At 36.1% G+C, this 6,192-nt stretch overlaps 1 protein-coding gene across 5 annotated transcripts in view; it reads right to left on the reverse strand.

The window, feature by feature from the left end:
• PRKG1 (protein kinase cGMP-dependent 1) overlaps positions 1 to 6,192 on the reverse strand; it is a 1,344,779-nt gene that overhangs the window by 59,194 nt on the left and 1,279,393 nt on the right. Inside the window, exon 2 of one of the 5 annotated variants that reach the window (XM_017536382.2) lies at positions 3,505 to 3,513. The exons of the other annotated variants lie outside the window; for them this stretch is intronic. The gene's annotated coding sequence lies outside the window, so the exon portion shown is untranslated. The remainder of the gene's footprint in view (positions 1 to 3,504; positions 3,514 to 6,192) is intronic. 5 annotated transcript variants of the gene reach the window in all.

Below are 6,192 nucleotides of genomic sequence, written 5' to 3' on the forward strand. Positions count from 1 at the left end.
TGGAGAAATAGGAACACTTTTACACTGTTGGTGGGAGTGTAAATTAGTTCAACCATTGTGGAAAACAGTGTGGCGATTCCTTAAGGACCTAGAAATAGAAATTCCATTTGACCCAGCAATCCTATTACTGGGTATATATCCAAAGGGTTATAAGTCATTCTACTATAAGGACACATGCACACGAATGTTCATTGCAGCATTGTTTACAATAGCAAAGACCTGGAACAACCCAAATGCCCATTGATGATAGACTGGACAGGAAAAAAGTGGTACATATACACCATGGAATATTATGCAGCCATCAAAAATGATGAGTTCATGTCCTTTGTAGGGACACGGATGAACCTGGAAACCATAATTCTCAGCAAACTGACAGAAGAGCAGGAGATCAAACACCGCATGTTCTCACTCATAGGCAGGAGCTGAAGAATGAGAACACATGGACACAGGGAGGGGAGCACTACACACTGGGGTCTGTTGGGGGGAAATGGGGAAGGGACGGAGGCGTGGGGAGGAGATAGCGTGAGGAGAAATGCCAGATATAGGTGAAGGGTAGGAAGGCTGCAAATCATACTGCCCTGTGTGTACCTATGCAACAATCTTGCATGTTCTTCACATGTACCCCAAAACCTAAAATGCAATTAAAAAAAAAAGAACTAAAAAGTTTAAAGAATTAAAAAATTAAAGAACTAAAAAGTTTAAAAGTAATTTAATGAATCTAAAGTATTTAATTATATCAATTTACACTGGAAACTATGATCTCTTCTTCAGGGAATTTGGGATAACATTCCTTTGTTCCTGCTATTTCCAAAATTGTGGCTTCAGAAATACAGACTTTTTCATTTGAGCACTCTAGTCATGAAATAGTTCCACTCATTTTTCAAATACATTTTTTGAGGTGATATAGCTAACAGGAATATATAGGAAAATTGCATTTTGTGTATCTGCTGCATAAAAAAAAAAAACAATGATAATAATGCAAATATTCTGAATTTAGAAAGCACCTGTCTTCCAAGGACTTTAAAATCTCTCTAATTTATCATGGCTGATTCTTTGTGAAGATGAGATAACAAATATTTTTACTTCTATTTTGCACCTGGGTAAACCAGTTGCTGATAAGTGATTGGTTTCAATAATTAAACACTGGAAAAAATTAGGACTTTGGGCATGTTTTACATGATAGCATGTTTACACTTATTCCAAATAAATAAATTTCATTTTAAACATGATAGCAGAGAGTCACAATTTTAAAGATATTTTTATGTCAAAATCTTAAAATACCAACATACTTCAAAATTTGGATTAATATCAGTGGACCTCATCTAGCCCAACCTTCAGATTTATTTTTTTCTTTTTTGTAAAGGAACTAATCTGGAGATGGTAAGTGACTTTAGCTAAGATCATAAAGACCTAGGCATAGAAGACTGTCATTCTGACTTCTAGTCTGTAATAATTTTTACAATCTGATTCTATATGCAGTTTTTATAATGGCATTATATTTGACAACCAAAAACGAATATAAACATTATAAAATATGTTTGAGCAATGTGTTCTTTTACTACACATTTCAGTCTAGAACAATTTTGGCCTCCTTGTAGCTAAGCACTTACATGTTCTTGCCTACAATGTGGTTCCTGCCTATGTGTGTTCCAGTAAAATTAAAGGCCAAAAAGGAAAGTCCACTGGTACTCAGAAGAGACATTTCAAAAATTCAAATATCAGAGCAGCATTTGTAAAAGATGAGTCAGAATACACTATCCATTGTATTTGCGTTAATGGATTGGCAAATATTCATTTTAAATGATTAATTTTGAAATTTTTTTACACAGTTTAAGAGACATTTTTCTTTTCTTTTCTTTTTTTGAGACTGAGCCTCCCTCTGTCACCCAGGCTGGAATGCAGTGGCAAGATCTTGACTCATTGCAACTTCCACCTCCTGGGTTCAAGTGATTTTCCAGCCTCAGCTTCCTGAGTAGCTGAGACTGTAGCTGAGACTACAGGCCCATGCCACCACACCTAACTAATTTTTGTATTGCTGTACAGACAGGGTTTCACCGTGTTGGCCAGGATGGTCTCGAACTCCTGACCTCAAGTGATCCACCCACCTTGGCCTCCCAAAGTGTTGGGATTACAGGTGTGAGCTACCTTGCCTGGCCAAGTTTTTCTTTTTCTAGAAAAAGGTCCATGAATAAAGAACTGGTAAGAAAGGAATTAAAGGTTTTTTCCCTCTTGGTATATGTTACTTTAACAGAATCATTGGCCGTAATAAAAAGCTCATTTATTAAGTTATTTAGTGATGATTCTTTTTTGCTTTACAGAATATAATTTCATATGTGTAGTTAAACAAAAATGCAAGAATGTTGACGTTTTCAACAATACTCATGCCAGAATAGGTATTTCCTTCATATAAATGCACAGCCATCAGAAGCTGGGGTCTAAGGAAGTTCTCTCTCATCTCAGTGCAAGCTAATTTCATCATTTTATTCTTCTGTATCTCTCTAAACCTCAGTCCTGAGTTATTTGCTTTTTATTGTAGACCAGGGTTGTCCAGAGTTGGTGACTATTATGGCATGGCTACCCAGGGCCAGGGAGGTGAGGTTTAATGAGAAAGAAGATAAATGAAAATGACTACTCCTGCCTTCACTGTTGCAACAACTCAGACCTGTAGGTAAATGTCCCTCATCCTCATGCTATTGCTTCATGCCACCCTGGAAAAATTACACATTACTACAGAGCTCTCATTGCAATTTCCATGAGGACATCTTTTCCATAGCCTTCATTTCTAAAAAAAGGAACAACCAAAGACAGCCCAAGTTTTGCCTTCAAATATAAAAATTCTTTTTCTATCCAAAGACTAAGAAGAGTCTTTGCTTTGTTTCTTTCAGGTCATTTGTTATATGAAGGTTAAAAATATTGAAAGAAAGATGGAAACATTTAATCTTAAATCATAAAATTAGTCTTAATTATAATCTTAATCAAAGGGATCTGTCAAAGCATTGAACTGGGAATAGATCTAGGCAGGACTTGAACAGTAGAAGTCAGCCTTTATTTCTGGCTTGCAAATTTTTGCTGTGTTTTCTCTCATTTTTATAAAAGCCCAGGCTGTACCTTTTCTCTATGGTTACTAGCAGTGATCTTCTGAATAGAAAATCTCTGATGAATTTTGCATAACTTCATAGACAGGAGGCCAGATTTGCATAACTTCATGGACAAGAGGCTTAGGGATATAGTCATGGTTGTAGTGGGCCAAACAATGAAAAGACAGTAAAATGCAACATGTAGCAAGAAGAAAATGAGAAGACTACAAGTTACCCTTCATGGCACCTAGGAGTATAACAAAAGAAATAATCAGGGAGCCGGCTCCAGACCAACCTGTGCAAGATATCCCTTTTTCTGCAAAATGAAGATTTTGCACTGGACATGTCTACAGAGCTCACTTGAAGCTTGACAGTTCTATTATTCCAAGTGCCTGAGAGATACAGACTTTGCAGAGAGTCCTGGTACCTGTAGCTTCTCTTTTTGCTACTCTATGATCTTCTTACCAATCCTGTCCTCCAATCCTAGACTCCTGAAGCTCCTGCCTCAGGAAAATAATACCAGAAGTTTTCATTTCATGGAGTCCTGTTTTCAGCTCCCAGTATGCAAAACAGGCAGGCAAGAGTACCTGATTTAATGCCCTAACAGTAGTTGGGGAAAATATGTTCTGGATGTCTGAAACAGAACTATAATAGATTGGAGGTTCTTCCCCTTCCCTGGATTCATATTAGAACATGGGTTGTGTGAAAAACAGACTTGATAAAACTTTGGGATTTGGCACTAGGCATCAATAGTTTAAAATGAAATTCACAAATAAGTTAATTACAAATGGTAATCATCACATGTATATTTTAAAGAACTATTAGTATTTATTTTATATGTATGTGACAGACACTTATTACTTGGTATACAAGTATCACAGGAAAATGTATCCAGGGTCCAAACAACTGTTCTCAAATAGTGTTTGAGAACACTATCCATTCTTGAAATGGAGAAAGCCTGTATATCTTTCTTAGTATAGAAAACACTAAGCAGAAAAGAAGAAAATGTAGCAAAATTTTTAGCATGTCACGTTGTTTAGTAATGATGACAGGTGCGTTGATCAAATACATTAAGTCCCAGGAAACATTTCACATTTGTTATCAAGTCACTGCCATTGGATGCAAAATTTGGCACTGTTCTATAATGCTGCCAAAAAACTGAATGATGTATCAATAAAACATTGTTTTAAACTTGAATGATGAAGCAATCTATAGGGTTTTGTTTTCTTTTGAAACTAATTTCCATACTTAATTCAGATTTTCTCAGTTTTTACTTATAGTCCTTTTTCTGGTCCAGAATCCCATCCAGAATACCATCTTATATTTATTTGCCTTATCTCCCTTCCTTGTTTTTGAGGAATATTTGTCAGATGTTTTGTAGAGTGTTCCTCAATTGGGGATAGTCTGATGTTTTTCTCATGATTAGACTGGAGTTAGGACATTCTGGGGAGGAAGAAGACCACAGAGATAAAGTGCCATTTTCATCACATCATATCAAGTGCCATACTATTGATATGGCTGATCGATAATGATATGTGAGCCTTGATCCTGCCCATAGAGTGATTCTATATTTTTAATGCAGTGCATACTTATAGGCGCTGACAGATACAAAATGAGCTTAATGGAAATGTGGTCTTCTTCATAATTATTACCTTGGAAATATATCCCTCTCAAAATCAGATTTTATAAAGGCATTACAAATTTCCACACTGCTAAGGTTTCTGCACAGTCATTCAAAAGGGTCACAATAAAATTCACTGAGCTGGATTTGAGCAGATGACCACAATATTACAAACTGGTGTCTTTCCATACATTTTCACACAAATCACAAGAGCGAAGAGACAATGGTGAAGGGGGAAATAACTCAATGTCTTTTCTTTTCTTCATGCATATAAAATTATTATAATAATTTTTTCTCTGAGCATACCCATTACTTGTTATTGAAGTTCAGGGAAAAAAACTGCAATCAAATTTCACTTTAGCCATAATGCTTGCTCAAATGAATGCTGCTGTAACACTTAAACTGACATTCACTTCATAAAGCTCCTCACTCTACATTTGTATATACCTAGTTGAATAGCACTAAATAATTTTCCCCATTTTTTTATAGTTGGTAAATAATAGAGTAAAATGAAAGAAACTGGGAGGGGCATTCAGGCTGATTATGACAATTCTTTATGCCATTTAACAGCTGGAGTTTATTTTTTCATATTTGACTTCCTTTTTCCCACATAGTTTTCAGAGACAGAGTTGAAAATTTGGCCACATGCTATTCTCACTCTTCTTTTGTCTTCTGGCTCCCTCTTCCTCACCTATTAAATTTTCTCTCAAGAGTTAATAACTACCAAATGCACATGGTCTAAGTGGATTAGTTGGGTTTTGCAAGTCATTTTGACAATAGAAGACGCTCTATAAAGTGATAAGAGCACTACCTTGACTTGTGGCCTCTCTTTCCCAAGCTTAACAATGGGGATGTTCAATGTCCACTTAATGCTTTCAAAGAACAGATAGTATCTGCCTGGATTCTGGGTCTGATTTACCATCCTTTAACTTTACAGTTATAAACAGACATCATAGTACTTGCCAATGCACAAGGACAGAAAACCTTTCTTTGGCTTCATCATAACAGGAAATTGCTGAAGGTGGAAGCCTTAGAAACTTGTCCTGAGTGTTGACATTTGGAGCAGGTGTCCAGCGAAGGATGCTAGGAGGAAGTCCAGGGACTTAGTGTGTGAAGCAACAGGGAGGGGCTGTCCCTCCTGAATGGAAGTAGAAGGACTCACATGGCCTTTCGTTTCTGTAGTATTTATGATATTTGGCTACTCACAATAAAAGTAAAACATGCAACTCAATGTAAATATATAAAAATATGAAATACGGGGCAAACAATTGGAAATTGAGAGAATCTGTCTTTAGCAACAATTGTTCTATTTTTAGTGAACTATCAAGGATATTCTGGTAGTAAAGAAATTTTACTACAGCACATACTATTTGTACAAAGATACCACTTAAGATACATAATACAAAACAGAATATTATCTGCGGAGTTTTGTTTTCCATAAAAAAGATACACTGACATTCTGGAGCCAAAACTTCCACTGCTATATTGATAATT

Source organism: Cebus imitator, unplaced genomic scaffold (assembly GCF_001604975.1).
Source record: "Cebus imitator isolate Cc_AM_T3 unplaced genomic scaffold, Cebus_imitator-1.0 Scaffold97, whole genome shotgun sequence".
Taxonomy (NCBI): domain Eukaryota; kingdom Metazoa; phylum Chordata; class Mammalia; order Primates; family Cebidae; genus Cebus; species Cebus imitator.